Source organism: Chiloscyllium plagiosum, chromosome 29, assembly GCF_004010195.1.
Source record: "Chiloscyllium plagiosum isolate BGI_BamShark_2017 chromosome 29, ASM401019v2, whole genome shotgun sequence".
In the NCBI taxonomy this organism is placed as follows: Eukaryota; Metazoa; Chordata; class Chondrichthyes; order Orectolobiformes; family Hemiscylliidae; genus Chiloscyllium; species Chiloscyllium plagiosum.
In genome coordinates, this window is record NC_057738.1 from 15104042 (window position 1) to 15123641 (window position 19600).

Sequence of the window (19600 nt, forward strand, 5' to 3'; positions counted from 1 at the left end):
TCCCATCACACACAGCACCTTCCCATGCAATCGCAGAAGGTGCAACACCTATCCCTTTACCTCTCCCATGCTCACCATCCAAGGCCCCAGACACTCATTTCAGATCTGTACGCAATCAGGTCCCAGACCTTCCCGTGGCTTGCCACTTCAACACACAATCCTGCTCCTATGCCCACATGTCTGTCCTTGGCCTGCTGCAATGTTCCAGTGAAGCTCAACGCAAACTGGAGGGACAGCATCTCATCTTCCGACCAGGCACATTACAGCCTGCCGGTCTCAACATTGAATTCAACAACTTCAGATGATTATCCCACCTCGACCCCTCTGTTTTCATTCTGCTCCGTAATTTAATTTCATTTACCTTTTTAAAATTTTTTTTTCACTGTTCTGTGCCTCTTATTTCTTGATTGTCTCTGTTTCTCTCACTCCTCACTCTCTCATCACCTTTTTCCCCTCCTCTTCCCCTTTGCTACCCTTCTCCCCTGTTTTCCATTTTGCCTCTGCTTCACCCCCCCCCCAATCCCCCACATATCTTGTCACATAGCACTGGCTTCAGCCTTGGTCATTCCCAGCTCCTAATCTCCCTATAATCTCTCTATGCGCTGTCATTATCATCTCTTTATTGCTACCTTTGCTTCTGGAGCCATGACTCACCTTTTCTCAACCCAGTATAAATACCTCTCTATTTCTCCCTTTTTCTAGCTTTGACAAAGGGTCAGTTAGACTCGAAACGTCAGCTCTTTTCTCTCCTTACAGCTGCCAGCATTTTCTCTTTTGGTTACAGTGATAGGGTTGGTCTGGATAGGATGATCCTCAAAGAGTTGCTGTTGATTGATGGGCTGAATGGTCTGCTTCCACACTGAGAGGATTCTATGAAGTCAGATGTTTTGAACTGTAAGAATCAGCAAAGAAATATTGCATGATATGTGCCTCTGTTTTATAGAACTGAGGCGCTTGAATCTGATGGAAGGAAGAACCAGATTCCAGTATCTTCATGCAAGTAACAACTTACTCATGTTTTCTTGAGCTATTTCTCCATTGACATGGTGAGTTTAAAGGTGAATGACCCATTGTGGGATTTGATTAATAACTAGTGTTTAGTTTGCTAACCTCATGATGCATTTTGTGTGTATGTACAAAGTTCAGTTTTAACAGAACTGTTCTTTAAAAGACTGATAGTGATTTGCATTATCTGAAAATTGGTCTTTTATGCTGCAGAGAACAACAGTGCCTTGTAGATGTGGGTAAGGACTTAAAAGATTCAAATTTTTGACAGTTTCAGTCAGGGTAAAGTAAATTTTATTTGCTCAATGTTCCCATTATATTTGTTTCTATATTTTTTAGTCCGGTAGATTCACATTTCATCTTAGATCCACCTGGCCTTGTCCATTCTGTTACTGAGAATTCAGTCAAAGAGTTCTAGCAGCCACTGCTTGCTACCACTTTGCAGGAAACAGGCACAACGGGCTGAATGGTCTCCTTCTGCACAGTGAGCTTTGATATTCCATGGTTCAGGTCATGTGCCATCTGAACCCATATTCCTTCTCAGTTTGCAGCTCTAAAGTGTAGTACATCAGTGGTTACTAACACCAAATGTAAGTACTGATGGTTTGTAATAGCTTAGAATTGTATGAGTATATTTCAATCCTTTTAAAAACAAAATTTTAGTCAACTTTTTCTACTTTTACCCTGAAATACAGCTCTGAGGTGTTAACTTCTGGAGAATCAATATTATAACTATCTGATTATTGGTATTTGCAATCTCATCAACAGCTGACGTTTCAATAAATGATTTTTCTTTGGTTTCATGCAGTTTATTACACCAATTGCTGCATCAGCTTGTTTTGGATGACAGGTAATTTGGCAGACATAACATCTTGGGTAAATGTGTTCCTCACAGAAAGTCCAAAGCTGGTTTATTAATTACCGATTAAGTGCTATATCTTGGTATAATAGATCACAAAAATAGTCACAGTTGTTTTGCTGGCTTTCTTACAGCACATCTTTTAGGTTTCAGAATAATAAAATACTATGCTGTAGGTATGGGAAGGATCACTTAGAAACAAGCCAGTGTTGTTTCTTAAAATGTCTCCATGTATTGGGCCACACTTTTGGGGTTGCAGTGTGTGCGCAGAGCAGAAAGACCTTTTCACATGGAGTGATGTACCTGAGGAATACATGACCGGTATTGCGATTGAAACAAAGACCATCAAATGTTAAATAACAGTTTAGATAGATGGTTTTAAAACAAAAGGTGAGAAAGGAAGATGAAAATAGAGCAGATGGATTAAGTTAGGGGCTACTGCTTGTGTGAAGGATAAAAGGTGACACTGGATGGTTGTGTCAAGTGCTCTGTTTCATTTCTATAATTTCAATGTAAATAATTTTTTTAAATATACCTTTTGGTTTTGAGTAACTTCATCTGGCACTGTTGAGAAAATAGTAGTGCGTCTTGTACAATGGTTAGGGTGCAACTTGAGGAGTGAAAATGCCTTCTTAAAGGAAATAATATCTTCTGTATCTTTCAACAGCTCAGCAATGGAAATTAACCTATTTTTTTAGCATCTTGATGGCTGGCAAGAATAGTTAGACTGAGGAATACGCTTTATCTTGTTTACTGCACTCTGCACTTTGAGATACTGGTCTGAAGTATCTCAGGCTATGCTATATGCTATACTTGAGGCTGCTTGTGTCTTTTCCTAAGTAAGGCTTTTCAGCTCCTGATGTGCTGTAACTCTCCTTTTGTTCACATCTGTACATGACACATTCTCCAATACAGTTTCAAACATGCATGATGTTCCAGGACCTTACATGGCAAACACACTGCGTGTGCAGCAAGCAAACGGCCATGTCAAAGGGAAATGGTGTCTAGGAATTGAGGCACTCCTCAGTCAGGGGCGTGGATCCAGGCATGAGAAGGCAAGGGGAGCTTCTGAGGTCAGTCTAGGGGACGTTTGCCTTGTCAGGCATCTGGTTAGGATGTTCGGTCCATGCTTCTGCAGCCTAGCGAATGGGTCACAGGCAGTCCTGTGGCTACATCATGCCCAGTCTGGAGGCTGTTGATTATACAGTTGGTGTGATTAACAGATGTCAATCGGGGGTATGGGAAGTTCTCAGCCGGGCTCTGTGGTTAGGTTGCTCAGGACGATGAGCCACAGTTAATCCATTGAGTCTGTCCAACAAAGGTAAGAAGTAAAGGGAGAGGGAGTGGAATGGGAAGATAAAAGGGTACGCTGTTGCATTGAAGGAGACTTGTGGGATTGGGGCTGCAGGCTGGGTGGTTGGGAGCAAGACAGTTATGAAGGGTGAGTGGATGGCAACTGCATATGTAAGGGGGGAGTGGCAAACAGTAAACCATGGATAGGAAAGGGTTAGGCCTGTGGTGGGCTTCATCCACAGTAATGATTACATAGTTTCTGGAGGTGGGGGGAGGGGGAGATGGGCATGCTGCAGGCTAATGTAAATGGATTAGATAGGGACCTGGGAGATATGAAACCTACAGGGTTGATGGTGGGGTAGGAGGGAGGTGATGTGCATGCTATCAGGAAGGAGTGCAGGTGTTGGGGTTGGGCCTGGAAATTACTGTCTGAGGGGCACTCGCGGTCACCTACCATTGTCTTGGAAATTGCAACCATGCAAAGGCAAAGAAAATGGCTGCAACCACACCCAGAGTGAGCGGTGTAAGTGGATCACCCTGTCCGAAAGGTGGCTGCAAATCCCAGTGATGTGAGGCCCTTTAAAAGGCAGCACCATTACACACAGACTCATTCAGTATAGAGCGCACACACCTGTGGGCTAGCAATCCCTGGCCATCCTTGTTGTGTCCTATACACTCTCCCTGCCCCAAAGTTTGCTGGCTGTTATAAGAAAGAACAACAACTTTGGCTATTGAGGCCTCCTGGCTCAGAGGTAGGGTCATTACCACTGTGCTTCAATAACCCTTAATGGATCAGACCCACACTTAAATAGTTCTGTCTGCAGTTGCCAATTGTCCACCAAACTCATCTCCATGACAGTTAAGTAACCCCACATAATGTCATAGAGTTATACAGAATAGAACCAAACCCTTTGGTCCAATTCATCTAAGTCGACCAAATTTCCCAAACTAAACTAGTCACACTTGCCTGCATTTAGCCCATTTCCCTCTAAACCTTTCCTATTCATGGACCTACCCAAATGTCTTTTAAAATTTGTAACTGTACCTGCATTTACCACTTCCTTTGGCGATTCATTCCATGCATCGCCTCCTGTATGACAATGTTGTCCCTCAAGTCCTTTTAAATCTTCCTCATCTCGCCTCAAAAAAAAGAGCTCTCTAGTTTTGAACACACGCCCCTAGGGAAAAGACGTTAGCCGTTCATCTTGTCTATCTCCCACATGATTTTATAACCTCTATAAGGTCACCCCTCAACCTTCTATGCTTGATATCCAAAACAATTCCTTCCACCACCATCAGCCCCTTTCCCTATCATCAGTGTGGGTTCACTGTCATTCTGCTCCTGCCTCAGCGAAAATTAATTCCTTCATCTTTAATTCCATCAGAACAAGTCATTCTCAATATCAGCCTCACCATGTGATTGAAAGAAGTCTGTCTATGCGATTGAAGGGCCAATCTTAATATCATTCTGTCTTGGGATCCTTCCTGGGTCTTACATTTTACTTCTCTCCTAACCTTTAAAAGGAAACCCGATTAAGAACTTGCTGAAACCACTATGGGTGAAAGTGCCAAATAATACCAAGGATGCAATCGAACTTTTGAAATGTAAAAGAAGTATGTAAATATTTAGTGCAATTTGTTTGATATTTAGGTTTAAATGGAGAAGAAGCTACGCTGGGTATTGACATCATTTTCACTGTCTGCAAAGCAGCCAGATCCAAATCAAAGAATCCATTGTTTAAAATGTGTGGCATTAATAGTCCAGGCATGCCTTGTGTTTTTTGCCTTTCTGTTTAGTTGATCAGGAGAAGAGACCAAGCAGTAAGAAATTTGGAAAATTGCTCGCTTTATTTTCACTGCTTCCCAAAAGTTGGACAGAGTTAGGGCGAAAATTAATTAGTTATTTGGTAATGATGCAAATACACTTTCTAGAAAAAGAGAGACTGCATTTGTATAATGTTACAACAAATATGTGGTAGAAATGTTCTATATTTAAAGAAATGCATTCTTAGCAATTTCAAAATTAAGCACAAATTAATGTTGGGTCAGTGGACAGTAAGAATGGGGAGTTAACAGTAGTTAATAAGGATATTGTGAATGAATTGAACATATTTTGCTCTTTCAGGATGCAAACACATCCTAGTAACGACTGTAAATTGGGAAGTAGAAGGAAGAGATGAACTTGCTGAAATTATAATCACCAAGGAAGGGCAAACTTGTGGATCTGCAGTCATTGAGTCCTGATGGACTTCATCCTAGCATTTTAAGAGATTCCTAATGAGGTAGTAGGTGCATTAATTTGATTTTCTAAAGTTCACTAGATTATGGAAGATTCCATGAGAATGGAATGTAGCAAATTAAACATCTTTAATCCAAGAAAGAAAGAAGGAAGGCAGGAAACGATAGGGCAGTTAGCTGGATGGCATCAGGGGAAGGTGTCAGAATTGATTATTAAGGAGGTTAAACCTTGATATTTGGAAAAAATTCCAGATAATTGGGAAGAGGCACCATGATTGAAAGGGAATCATGTTTAACCAATCCACTGGAGTTCTTTGAAGAGGTAACATGCTTTTTGTATAGGGGAATCTGACATACCGTACCTGGATTTCCAGAAAGTTTTTTTTACAAGGTCGACATTACAGGTTAATGAGCAAAGTAGAAACACATTGCATAAGGGATAACATACTGGCATGAGAGAAGATTGGATGGCAGGCAGAAGACAATATGCATAAATAGGTATTTTTCAGTTTGGCAGGATGTGACAAATGGAGGGGTTTGTGCTGGGGCGTCCACTTTTTACAATTTACATGAATTACTTTGATGAGGGGAATGAAGATAGAATAGCTAAATTTGCAGACACTGTAAAGGTAGATAGAATATGTTGTGAAGAGGTGGCGGACCAATATAGATAGATTGTGTGTGGGTAAAAAGGTGGCAGGTGGAGTGTAATGTGGGAAAATGTGAAGTTGTTCACTTTGGCAGGGAGAATAAAGAAAAAGCTGAGTATGAATGGTTGTAGAATTCTGAGGTGTAGAGAAATCAAGGTGTTCTAGTGTATGAGTTATTAAAAAGTATGAAGGTACAGCAAATAATTAAGAAGCCTTATAGAACCCGGGTCCAGTTCAACCAGAATGCTGATTTCTGGTAAAGCAGTCACGGAACTGCACAAATCTCAGTCAAGGCACTGGTCAATCATCAGATGGGGCTATCTTTTCAAGTCAGTCATTGAGGTGATCCACGTTAAGTTTTTGTTCATTAGGAACTCAAAGGGGTTACGAGAGGCTATTGTAGAGGTGGGGATGCTGGGGAATCCAATTGTGGGAATTAGAAGCAGCATGCAAAGAGGATAATAATTGCAAGGAAGGCAACTCAACATATAAGGGTGGGAGGCGAAATGTTACTGCAGAAGGGTGGAGTCATCTGTCACCACCCCATTGCTTCAGTGAAGAGACAATGCGTGATTATATTTTCATGGATATGCTGTATGTCTAGGACTCTGAGTAAAATGGGGAGATGATCAGTTAATTGGGTTACTTATCTTTGTTTTATGTATAATTTTAGTTAAGTGATAATATGGGGAAGATGAAAGCAAACGGGATTGATCAGGAAGAAAAAGAAGAGGGAGAAAGAAAGTTTAAGGGTTCCCCTTGATTGAAAGGCCGAGCCTCCATCAAGTGTGTCTACTGTTGCCTTCCATCCTCATCAATATCACAAGTCATAGAGTCATAGAGATGTACTGCATGGAAACAGACCCCTCCATCCAACTCGTCCATGCCGACCAGATAGGTTGGAGGATTTGAGCTATAGGGAGAGGCTGAATAGGCTGGGGCTGTTTTCCCTGGAGCGTTGGAGGCTGAGGGGTGACCTCATAGAGGTTTATAAAATCATGAAGGGTATGGATAGGATAAATAACAGGGTCTTTTCCCTTCGGTGGGGGAGTCCAGAACTACAGGGCACAGGTTTAAGGTGAGAGGGGAATGATATAAAAAGGACTTAAGGGGCAACCTTTTCATGCAGAGGGTGGTGAATGTATGGAATGAGCTGTTAGAGGAAGTGGTGGAGGCTGGTACAATTGCAACATTTAAAAGGCATCTGGATAGGTATATGAATAGGAAGGGTTTAGAAGGATTTGGGCCAAGTGCTGGCAAATGGGAGTAGATTATGGAAGTAAAATAGCTGCCACTACACCAGGAGTGGGGTGGGGGGCTGGAGTGAGGGTTTCATCCTTTGAGGGAGGGACTCCACCTTTGTGTGGTGAGGCCCTTCAAAGGGCATTGGCATTAAACCTACACAGTACAGTAAAAGTTATCACCTAATGCTCTTGCTGGAACTTACACATTTACTAACTTGTTCCTTGCCTCAAGCACTCTCAACTACATGATTCAACATTATAAATCTAGAACACTACTAAAGGCAGTGAGGCACACACAATGTTTTGGAGCTGGAAAAAGCCCCCAAGTTGCCAAAGTTACAATCACTTTCCAAGATTCCTTAGCCAGCACAAGGTACAGAAGCTGTTCACTTCTGACCTTAGATTATTAAATGTTCACGCCATCACTCTATATGCAGCAAAGTCTTTCTTGGGTACAGTGGGGGTTGGGTGATGGGCAGAGTAGAGAGATCCCCAGTATTGCTGTCACACATGCAATCTGCTACTGTATATGCAGCAAAAGGCTTGAGCGATAGATGTATGACTCATGGGGAGCAATGTGCAATGTCCATGAGGATGCATCTCACCAGTCTGCTTGTTGGGACCCAATGTCTTGAAGACAATGTCCAGATGTTGTTTGTGTTGCTGCAACTACTGAATGATCACATGACAGTGGAGTTACTTTGTGCCTGATATTGGCCACATTGGCTCTACTGGGAAAGGTTCCAATGAAGCTATGTGGCCCCTGCACTGAGGGCTGCAACATAAATGGATGAGGAGCATGCGCATTCACAAATGTAGGACCAACATCAACCTGCAGCTGATGGGACCCAGTCCCAAATGCAGAGCTTTCAGCCCCAGGTGGCCTGATGTTGGGGTGAAAATACAGGAGAGCCACACTTGCTTGTCTTTTGAGGGCAGCACAGTGGCTCAGTGGTTAGCACTGCTGCCTCACAGCACCAGGGATCCAGTTCAATTCCACCCTCAGGCGACTATCTGTGTGGAGTTTGCACATTCTTCCCATGCCTGCATGGATTTCCTCCGGGTGCTCTGGTTTCCTCTCACAATCACAAAGATGTGCCAGTCAGGTGAACTGGTCATGCTAAATTGCCCATAGTGTTAGGTGCATTAGTCAGTAGTAAATATAGGGTAGGGGAATGGGTTTGGTTGGTTACTCTTCAGAGGGTCGGTGTTGGGCTGAAGGGCCTTTTTCCATACTGTAGGAAATCTAATCTAATCTAATGGACTGCTATATGAGAGAGATAGAGGCACTACACTCTGTCCAGAGGTAGAGGTCATAACATCTTGTGATGTTGCCCAGTGTATCTACAATACACCATCTCCTTCCTCTGGGGTCAATGAGGGCTGGAGCAGTCGCATCAGCTTTCCATGCAGGTCATGTTTGGAGCTACGCAGTGATACCATCCAGACAGAGGATGCTACTTGATCCTCAGAATCTCTGCTTTAAACAACTAGAAGCTGCACGAACTGTGGGATGGATGATGGGGATCTGTGAGAGCTGCAGCATTGAGGTGAGTAAGAACCTGAGGACATTCCTATGAACCTGGTGGAACAGCAGCTTCAGTATCCTGCAGCAACAGCAGCAAGGTCCACAACAACACCAGCAAGGAATCCTTTGTAAACCTCATTCAATGGAATGGAGTTACATTTGGTCATTTTTCACTGTCTATAGATATCCTAGTGCTGGAGAGGTCAGCATCCCCTGTGTAATCACAACTACAATGCAGCTCACCAGTTTCATCTTTCTAAGCTGTTCATGCTGTTTAATCAACGTTAATGTTACAAATGGATAGAAGGCCTTAAAGCATTCAGTGCTTGCTCATTGATACCTGACAGTTTCATGTTAGTGTGAAAGCTATTGTTCAGACAGTGTTAGAACATCATGTGCTGAGGATGTCTAACCTCTGAACCTTCATTCATGTCGTTACAGCTAAAATGACATTCAGTCCTTCAAATCATGATGAAAAGTGAACATTTATTTCCTGATGTGATAGTGTATTTAAAATGATTTCACCATGCCATCTGTGTCCTCATAAGGCCATCTTTGTTTTCCTCCCATTATGCCTGAGTGCAGTCTGGGTGACTATAGACCAGAATGGCAGGGTCAGGTACCGTGGTCTCCTCTGCTGGTTCTTAAGAAAAAGATTGTCTCTACTCTGCACCACTTGTCTAGCTCCCTATCAGCAAAGCAGGAGGCTAAATCCCCTTTCTCACCATTTCTGGGGTAATTGGTAACAATAGGAACTGTGAGGGGCAACTCCTGACTGACAGCACTTGACCTAGACAACAGCTGTGTTTTAAAGAATCCTATGAGGTTCTGGCATTAGTGAGTACTGCTGCTGCTGGTGAGTGCATGATAGCACAAGTGGGGTGTCAGAGAGATATGTGGTGCCTCCATAGTGAGGCTAGCTGTGAAGAATTTTGAGATAATGGACTTCAGCTCAAAGAGAGAAACCCTCCATGAAACTCCCTTAAAATTGACACAGCCCATTTTCCAAAAGCCAATGTTTCCTCTAGTTGTTGAGTGCAAGACTAAGGCACAATGTTTTTGTAATTATGGGTCATCCTTTTAGGCAGAGGTGAGGAGAATATTTTTTAGAGTTATGGCTTTGGAACTCTGTCTCTCAGAGGCAGAGGAGATAGGGTTCTTAAATATTTTTACAGAGTATCTGTTCCCAGTGCCTTCACAATGGCATCTAGAGCCGTCTGTGCATGTGCACCTGCCGTCTGTGATGCTCCATTTGCCTTAATCTGGCCGCTCTGTGCTCAAACTGAAGTAAATCTGTTTGCTGTTGCTTTAGGTGCAATATTGTCCTTCCAACAAGGTCCAACTTTAAATTGTTTCAATGGTCACCCAATCGCAACTGTAAAACTTTGAGCAAGGCGGGTGTAATTTTGTATATGCACACATGGTACTCTAACCTGCAGTGCCATTGGCCACGAACACATCCGTAATTTGTAAGGTGGGGGTAGATAGATTGGGGGAAAAGGAGATAAAAGTTCCCTGATGTCCTTAGACTTGCTTATTTGAAAAGACAAAAACTGAGTGGAGATGAAAGCTTGTTACCTTTTGGGCTCAGGGAGGAAAATAGAAAAGGAAGTTTTGCATTTATGCAATGCCTTGCACGATCTCAGGATATCCAAACCAAAATACAAGAAAAGAAAAATGGAACTTCACTCAATTTTAGTTTATATGTTTATAGAAATACCTTTCCGTTGCAAATGTACATATTGATTTAAGTAAATTAGGATAATCTGGTTTAGGATAATTTCTTTCAGAATTGCCAATCTTCAGTTCGTTTCTCAGTTGGAGTTATATGGCACTTGTATATTCACATTCAAACCTCTCTATTACTTAATTAACTAATGAGATTAATTTAGAAGTTTTTGTACAAAATTAAGAAAAAAGACTTGCATTTATTTAGCCTATTTCACTATCTTAGGACTTTCCAAAACCCTTTACTACTAAAAAAAGTGTTTAAAAGTTTATAGATTTTGAAATGCAGAAAATGCACCTGCTAATTTGCACACAGTAAGTTCTCACAAGCAGCAATGAAATAAGTCGCCAAATCAGCCACATTAGTTATTGGAGAGAAATAAACATTGGCCATGACTCCAATGAGAACAATCTGCTTTCCAACATAATGTTTGGGTGAGTGCTTCAGTTTCATATTGCTTGGAAAGACAATTCCTCAACACTAAACTAGAGATTTGTGTACCCAGGTTTCTGGAGTGCATCTTGAACTCGTAATCTAATGCTTTGTAAGACAGTTCCACCTACTAAAGCCACAGTTGATACCTGACGCCATTTAGTAGGAACATGGCTGAAGATATTGGTGCTTATTACAAATAATCAGTTTATTGTGAATATATTTCTGTAGTTATATAATCCATAGCTCACCTGTGGTGGTTAATAAATGCCATGGGTGATTTGGTGATGGGAAAAAAAATCATTCAGTTGTGTTTAAGTGCACTTCTGAATATTTTAAAAAAAGTTCATACCTTACCTAAGGCCTCATGAAATGATCCCTCTGGCAAAAGAATCATGTTATTCCCAACTATGAGAAAAATGAGCAACTCACCATTGACCAGCTGTAAACTGTCAATATGGTATTTCCATCAATCAGTTAGTTGGGGAACCTCGTCATTGTATTTAAAAACAAAATATTTTGTAGCTGGCCTTGAAAATTTAACCTGTAAATATTACGTTTATAGACTTTGGATAATTGTTTTCAGGGAAGAATTGTTGATAGTGACTGTATGCAATGAAGAGTTCAAAATAAGTGATCTTAAATTAATCTAACTAGTTGTCAGCTTCAACCTCCAATCCTTTCTCATTGCTGTAATGTATTAACAACCAGCTCACATGATTCATCATATTTTCAAGCAGAGATTAATTCTTTAATCAACAACCAGACTTGCATTTAAATGGAAATGATAAACATGATAAAGGATGGGCTTTAAGAATTGTGTTCTATTTGATGAACTGGAACCCGACAGAAAAGGAAAAAAAAATTTGTTTGGAAGTCCATTAGGTTAAAGAGTTTATGTACTTGCAATTGTACAAATCTGATGCTAATCTGCTTATGTCAGTAACCATAGGTCACAGATCGACCAAACAGTGACTTATGATCACAGTGTGTTTTGTTAGGCCCTGTCACAATCTGTCATTTCACTTTTGTTAGCCATCTTTGGTAAAGACGGCCTATTCCAGCTGCAATTTCTTTTTTTTTTGTAGTGTTGGTATCGCGAATGCATCTTTTTTTCATGGTCTCAGAATGCCAGGATATTGGTGGATACTATCCCACTGTGGATTTTTCTGCTGACGTAGGATTGGATTATGTAGTGTGATGAAGAGACAAATTGCATTTTTAGCAGCAGAGTGATAGTGAAGGGATGTCATGACTCAGGAATATTTTCAAAGATTCCATTGACTTTAACCAGCATGGTTTCAATGCAGTGAGCAAGTTTAAAGTCAACCTGTAGATAGTGAGAACTACAAATGCTGGAAAGTCAGAGTCGATAAAATGTGGAGCTGGAAGGAAGCACAGCAGGACCTGCTGAAGGATCCTGCCTGAAATGTCAACTCTCCTGCTCCTCTGATGCCGCTTGACCTGCTGTGCTTTTTCCAGCTCTAAAGTCAACCTGAAGCTCTCTGATGTATTAAAAGTGTGGATAAGGGATGATGGTGTCTCTCTGCGTACAAGGACATTGGAGAGGAAAGGGAGATGAGAGATGGGAAGATGGTGCTATGATGAATATTTAGGAAGGAGGGTAATGGCACATTTGAGCAATTTGGCACATTTGAACGATCTCAATGAATGTGTTTTGTGGGGACGCTTGATGAAGTAGGCCATGTGGAGGAAATAAACCTGTTAAGAATTGACAGAGGGGTGGGCAAAAACTGCAGCATGATGAGAATCAGACTGGCAGAGCTCGCTGTGGTTCGGAGAGTCACCACAATATCATACCCCATAAGCTGTGATTGTCACCAAAAATGGGGAAGTGGGTTGGAGGAGTCTTTAAGGGGAGGACCCTGGAATAATAATTGGATTGGGGAAGGATTCCGGTGTGGAAAGAGAGCCCTCACTCTCCCCTCTGCTTCTAACTACTTCACTGTTTTCACCTCCACCATACATTGTGATTAGCCCTCTTCCCACACATATAGTACTCTCATTGCCCCAACACAGTGTAATTACCATCCTAAACCCCACTCCCCCAACCAAAGGCCCACAGAGTAATTAGCTCATCAAGTTTCCCCCCCTCTTTACATACATAGTAACTAGACTCCTCTGTTCCCCCACACAACAGGTGAGCACGACCAGAAAGAATTTGAAGCTGCTGCATTACAGTCCAGCATTGATTCTCACTGTCCAAAGTCATTACAGTGACACAGGTGAAAATTGTAAGGTAGCTGAAGATAAGATAACTGGTTCCTGGATTTCAGAATTTGTGTCTAGGAAGTTTACAGGATGTGGGATAAACGACATTCCAAGGAAATTTCCAAATGGACACAGAAAACATTAAAAATATTGTACAATTGCGTAAACTGAGACAGTGGCTATCACATTCTGGATTCAGCATTGTGTTAATCAATTTTAGATCAAAACTTCTGATCTTTTTTTTCTACTTTTATTTTTGATTTGTTTTGCAACTAGATGGCTGCTATTCAGCCAATTACACTTCATTTTGGCACTTTTTTTTCATAATTTCTCCTGTCTTACACCTTATGTCAAATCTTCCCTTTTGTCCTTGCTCACTCCTGCTATCTTTCACTAGCTATGTAGTGCATATTGCTGTGAAATCCCTTTCAGTCCCTGAACACTCCTCCTCCTCCCTGACCCAAGGTTTCACCACAATTCTCTCTCGCTATCACGCTCTCACTCTCCCCTTCACACACACCCCAATCTCCAGCAGTCGCCATGTCACAGACCATAAGCGGGTCTAGTCGGATCCCTGTCATAGGTTGAGGTGAAATTGTATTGGTGGGGATGTGGGTGGGAATGCTGTAACTCGACTCTGTTTCTAGAAGATTCAATCATGTTCCTGCATTTCATTCTCCCTTCCTGTTTTTCCCTTCTGCAACTTTTGGCATATACAGTGCAGATGCAGACAAGATCAGGCGCCACTTTGCTTCTCCCCAATGTCATGGGTGAAACTTTGACTAATGGCATTTTTAGTTAAAGTATCAAGTATTGGCTCTGTAATTACCTTATAGATGTGATTTAATTTTAAAAAAATCACTTTAAATTGACTGAGTTAACCTCAATAATGTGTTCTTCAAAGCTTTGCTTTTTTTCTGAGAATCATTTCACAAATGCTGTTCAAATCCTATAATGGAGATGAAAACCATAATTAACTGAGTGACTAAGCAAGAAGAATATGGATAATTGAGAAACATTTCCAATAAAAAGGTTATAGAAACTGCCACTTTGCAGAGAAAATTGCTTCCATGTTGTGAATTGTGTACAGATGGAGATTTGTGTTTAAATGCATATTACTTTTCTTACTGATAATGATGCATCCTTATAAGTTTGAAGAAATGGCTGAATCTCTCTCCTTCTCTGCTTGGATCTTGTGGCTGTAATGGATGGTGAAATTGTCTGTAATTGCTGTCATTATGACTGTGAAATTGGCAGCAGTGTGGCACCCACACATGTGTAATTGAAGGTGGAAATCCAGAAACTGCTCTAAGTGATTCTATGCCATGATGAAGTCTTCATGAACAAAGATCAATATACTGATATGGACTTGAGCTGATTGTCGACATTTTTCTGAATTAACTTTGCTGTAAAATGTTACAGCTTTACTGTGTTGACATTTTCATTTATACATGATCAATGTGGGAGGAATTTACTGGTATCAGGTAGCCTAGGTTATCTTTTTGTTTAAATTTTGTTCGCAATTATTTGGCTAAAAAGGTTTGTTCAAATCTATGTGGCCTTTTCACACTTTGGTCACATACTGGAATTGTTCAAGAAGGAAGCCTGAGGGGGAAAAGCACATTTTATGCTATATACGTATTGCTAGTGGGAGTGTGACAGTGAAGAGAAGTCAGCTAGCCACCTTGTCAAAAGGCTGACTAGAATGAACATTTACCTGACCTAGTGAATGTAAGGAAGCTGATGTTGGACTTGTACGTGCCTACTCTTCAGTAAAAATGAAATCATCCATTTTCACTGTTTAAAGAGATGACCTTCAGTTAAACATTGTAAGACCTCCACTGCGTTTCCATTGACTATGAAGGATCCATGGTAATTTATGCATGCAAATAATTTCAGTCAGGCAGTTCTGATGAATGACATCGCCCAGAATACTGTGAGGGCCTGCATTCACTAAGCAGTGGACGTCATATACTACAGGACTTCTGAGTTCATTTCCCTACAGCAATGGAGAGCTCTGTCCTGTAGGTTCACTTGCTTTCCAAAGTGCCTGGTTCTGTCAATGAAACTCATATCCCATTGAAAACTCAGAACCATGACAAATATAAACAAATATGTGCAAACATTTAGTATGATGATTCTCTACCCAACTGCGGATTCTGAATGCTGATATATATAATTAGTGGGGAAGTGCTCCTGATGATTTTGTCCTCTGGTGGTCAGACTTACGTGACTCCATTTGTTAAATTGCATCAAGTTGCTGCATGGATATTGAACCCACTGAAACTATGGCTGATGACACCCTATTGCAGGACCAATAATGAAAAATATGACTGTGCAGGTGTATGTGCGCCACGTGGTGGAGAGGATGTTCAGCAGCTGAATTGTATCATGTGAGTGGACAGGTTAGGGGGAAACTTCCAGGACTTCACTGTCAAAATAGCGAGGGTTGTGACAGTCTGTTGTGCAATTCACAACTTTGTCCTGCAGGAAGGACTCACCCTTAACCAGCAAAATAGATACTGGCAGAAATGAATGCAAGACAATCCTGACTGTGATATTGCTGGTGTGATGAACCATGGACCACTCGAGGAAATTATTGCTGCAAAGTGAATAATAGTTAGAGAACTGCTGGTGACTCAGAAAGGAGTTTGAAAAGTCATCATAAGACAGTTGTTGATGTTATCACTGAACTTTGTACAAACATTCAAGTGTTCAGCACTTAATATAAATTGAGTTAGTTAAGTTATTGTGAATTGCACAACAGACTGTCACAATCCTCACCACTTCCACAGTGAGGTCTTGGAAGGTTCCCCCTAACCTGTCCACTCACGTGATGCAATTCAGCTGCTGAACATCCTCTACACCACATGGCGCACATACACCTGCACAATCATATTTGTCATTATTGGTCCTGTAATAGGGTGTCATCAGCCATAGTTTCATTGTGCTTATATCCATAGGATTCACAAGTAAGCAGAACCTGATTAAGTGATTAAATCAGTCCAGATTACATCTGACAGAGATCATTTGGGCCTGGTTTCAACTAGGAGCTTCTAAATTTTTATTTTTTAAAAAATTGTAATCTTGGTGTTTTTTGAGTGTCAGATATAAAAGCATCTGCTAAGATTTAGGACAGAAAAATGTCTGATATTTCCTTTTTCCTTGATACTCTGAATCATGTTTAAAGATGCCCATGTGTCTGTTACGTCCAGGTATGTATAGATCGTGATCACATGATTTTACTAACAATTTTGTGCACTGTGCAATGATCACATTTACCATTCAAACATATACTGCAACATTAGATTTAAGCATCAACTGTTTTGTGAAGTCCAACTGAAATATAAAATATTAATCGTTCCCAACGTTATGATTTCTGCTTTTAAATGTACATTGTAGCATAAACATCTTGCAGTTTAATCACAAATTGTATGAATTTACTTTACTGCTCAAAGTACATTAGTAGTAGAATATAATCAGGGATTCTTGCAACACATCTGAATCTGGGCTGGAACCCAGAAAAGCAGTGTCTGTACTATGTGAATAACCATGGGCTATCATTTGGCTTATTTGAGTCATCTCAACCTTTTGAAGTTTAATGATGTTCAAAAAAAGGTCCTGAATTTATCTCTTCGAGCTTTAATTACTACTTCCCCTCAAAAATGGTACAAAAAAGCCAGGGTTCTTTGATTAAAAATTGGCTTTAAATATCCTAACCATCATCTTGTTGCTCATCAGGAAAAGCCACTTGACCAAGTGGGTGGCATGCTTTTTGTGACAGAACACAAAACCAAAGAGTTTTATATTTACAAATCCTTAGTTTGATCTTGTGTCTGCCTTGTCTTATTCACTCATGGGGTGTGAGTGTTGTTGGCTGGGCAGACGTTTTATTGCCCATCTCAAGTTAACCTTGAGAAGGTGGTGGTGAGCTACCTCCTTGAATTGCTGCAGTCTGCTTGTTGTAGGTAGATCTAAAATGCTGTTCAGGCGAAAGTACCAGGATTTTGATCCAGGGACACTGAAGGAACAGCCAATATATTGCCAAGCCAGAATGGTGAATAGCTTGAAAGGAAACCTGCAGGTGGTGGCAATCTCTTATATCTGCTACCTTGTCTTTCAAGTTGGAAGTGGTCATAGGTTCAGAAAGTGCTGTCCAAGAAATCTTGACGCATTTCTACAGTACATCTTGTAGACTGTAGCTGCTGAACATTGGTGGTAGAGGGAGTGAATGTTTGTGGATGTAATGCCAATCAAGCCAGCTGCATTATCTTGAATGATGTCAAGCTTCTTGAATGTTGTTGGAGCCATACTCATCCAGGCAATCGGGGAGTATTCCATAACACTCCTGACTTGTACACTTTCTCTTTTCTTGGAGATGGTCAGTTCTTGGTTCTTGTGTATTGTAAATGGTATTTGCCACTTGTCTGCCCAATCTTGGATATTGTCCAGATCTTGTTGCATTTGGATATAGTCTGCTTCAGTATCCGAGGAGTCACGAATGGTGCTGAAAGTTGTGCAAACATCCCCTCTCTGACTTTTTGATGGAGGGAAGGTCATTGATGAAGCACTGAAGATGATTGGGCCGAGGACACAGCCTTGAGGAACTCTTGTAGAGATGTCCGGGAGCTGAGGTAATTGACCTCCAACAATCGCGACCATCTTTCTATATGGAAGGTATGATTCCAAACATTAGAGAGGTTTTCCACTGATTCCCATTGCCTCCAGTATTGCTAGAAACAAAAAAAACTGCAGATACTGGAATCCAAGGTAGACAAGCAGGAGACTGGAAGAACACAGCAAGCCAGGCAGTATCAGGAGGTGGAGAAGTCGAAGTTTCGGGTGTAACCCTTTGAACTGCCGAACAGATCTCATCCTACTTCGACTCCATCCTCTCCCCCTTGGTTCAGACACTTCCCACCCACATCCGCGACACCAACCACGTCCTCCATCTCTTCAGTAACTTGCAGTTCCCCTACCCCTAGCGCTTCATCTTCACTGTGGACATGCAGTCCTTATACACATCCATAACCCCACAAGGATGGCCTCCAGGTCCTCAGTTTCTTCCTCTGCACCAGACCCAACCAGTCCCCCTCCACTAATACCCTCCTCTGTCTCACGAACTGGTCCTCACCTTTAATAACTTTTCCTTTAACTCCTCCCATTTTTCCTCCAAATCCAGGGGCTGGCCGGACCTCCCAGTCACTGCTCATTTTAATTCCCGTTCCCACTCTCTTTCCAACATGACCATCTTTGGCTTCCTCCATTGCCACAGCGAACCAAACCGCAAATTGAAGGAACAGCACCTCATCTTCCACCTGGGCAGCCTACAGCCCGGAGGACTCAACATTGAGTTCTCCAATTTCAAATAACCTCCCTCCGCCAGTCCTGAAGAAGAGCTACACCTGAATTGCCAACTTCTCCACCTCATGATGTTGCCTGGCTTGCTGTGTTCTCCCAGCCTCTTGTTGCTGCCTGGCTTGCTGTGTTCTCCCAGCCTCCTGATTGGCTACTCCAGTTTTGCTAGAACTCCTTGATGCCACACTTGGCCAATTGCAGCCTTGATGTCAAAAATGGTTACTCTCTTTTGACCAGGTTTGGACCAAGGCTTTAATGAGTTTCAGAGCTGAGTGGGTCTGATGGAACCCAAACTGAACATCTGTGAGCAGGCTATTGTTGAGCACGTGTTGGTTTAAAACACTTTCAACAACAGCCTTCATCACTTTGCTATTGAACATAACTGTTTGGATATAATTGGCCATGTCGAATTTATCCTGGACAGGACATAACTGAACAATTTTCTGTATTGGCACATTGTTGCCAGTGTTGCAACTGTACTGAAACAGCTTGGCTAGGGATGCATGGCTGGTTATTAAAAGCATAGCTGGTCTCAGGGTGCTATTTAAGCCATTTCTTGAATATCATGTGGAATGAATTGAATTGGCTAAAGAGTGGCATCTGTGATGCTGGGGACCATTAGAGGAGGCTGAGAGAAATCATCCACTCAGCACTTCTGGTCAAAAATGATTAACTTTGTCTTTTGATGTGCTGGGTTCCCTCTATCATTGAAGAAACACAATAAGTAGCGCCTCCTCCTGCAGTGAGTTATTTAATTGCTCATCACCACTCACGACTGGAAGTGGCAGGAGTGCAGAGCTCGGATCTGATCTTGTTAATTTTTCTGCCAACTTGCATCCTGCCCTCACCTTCTCATGGTGCATCTTTGACTCCTCCCTTTCCTTCCTTGACATCTGGGCAGGCTATCAATATCTAATACAAATCCACCAACTCCCACGGATAACTGGACTACATTTCCTCACACCATGCTTCCTGTAAAGCACTCCATTCCATTCTCCTAGTTTCTCCCTCTCCATCACATCTGTTCTGATG

General features: G+C 41.6%; 1 protein-coding gene across 6 annotated transcripts in view; it reads left to right on the top strand.

Moving 5' to 3' along the window:
- Positions 1–19600, top strand: part of eepd1 (endonuclease/exonuclease/phosphatase family domain containing 1) — a 152722-nt gene that overhangs the window by 7341 nt on the left and 125781 nt on the right. For 4 of the 6 annotated variants that reach the window (XM_043719188.1, XM_043719189.1, XM_043719195.1 and 1 more), the window contains exon 2: positions 944–1046. The exons of 1 other annotated variant lie outside the window; for it this stretch is intronic. The gene's annotated coding sequence lies outside the window, so the exon portion shown is untranslated. Of the gene's footprint in view, positions 1–943; positions 1047–1146; positions 1245–19600 lie in introns of those variants that run through there. One more of the 6 variants, XM_043719193.1, reaches the window with a different exon arrangement.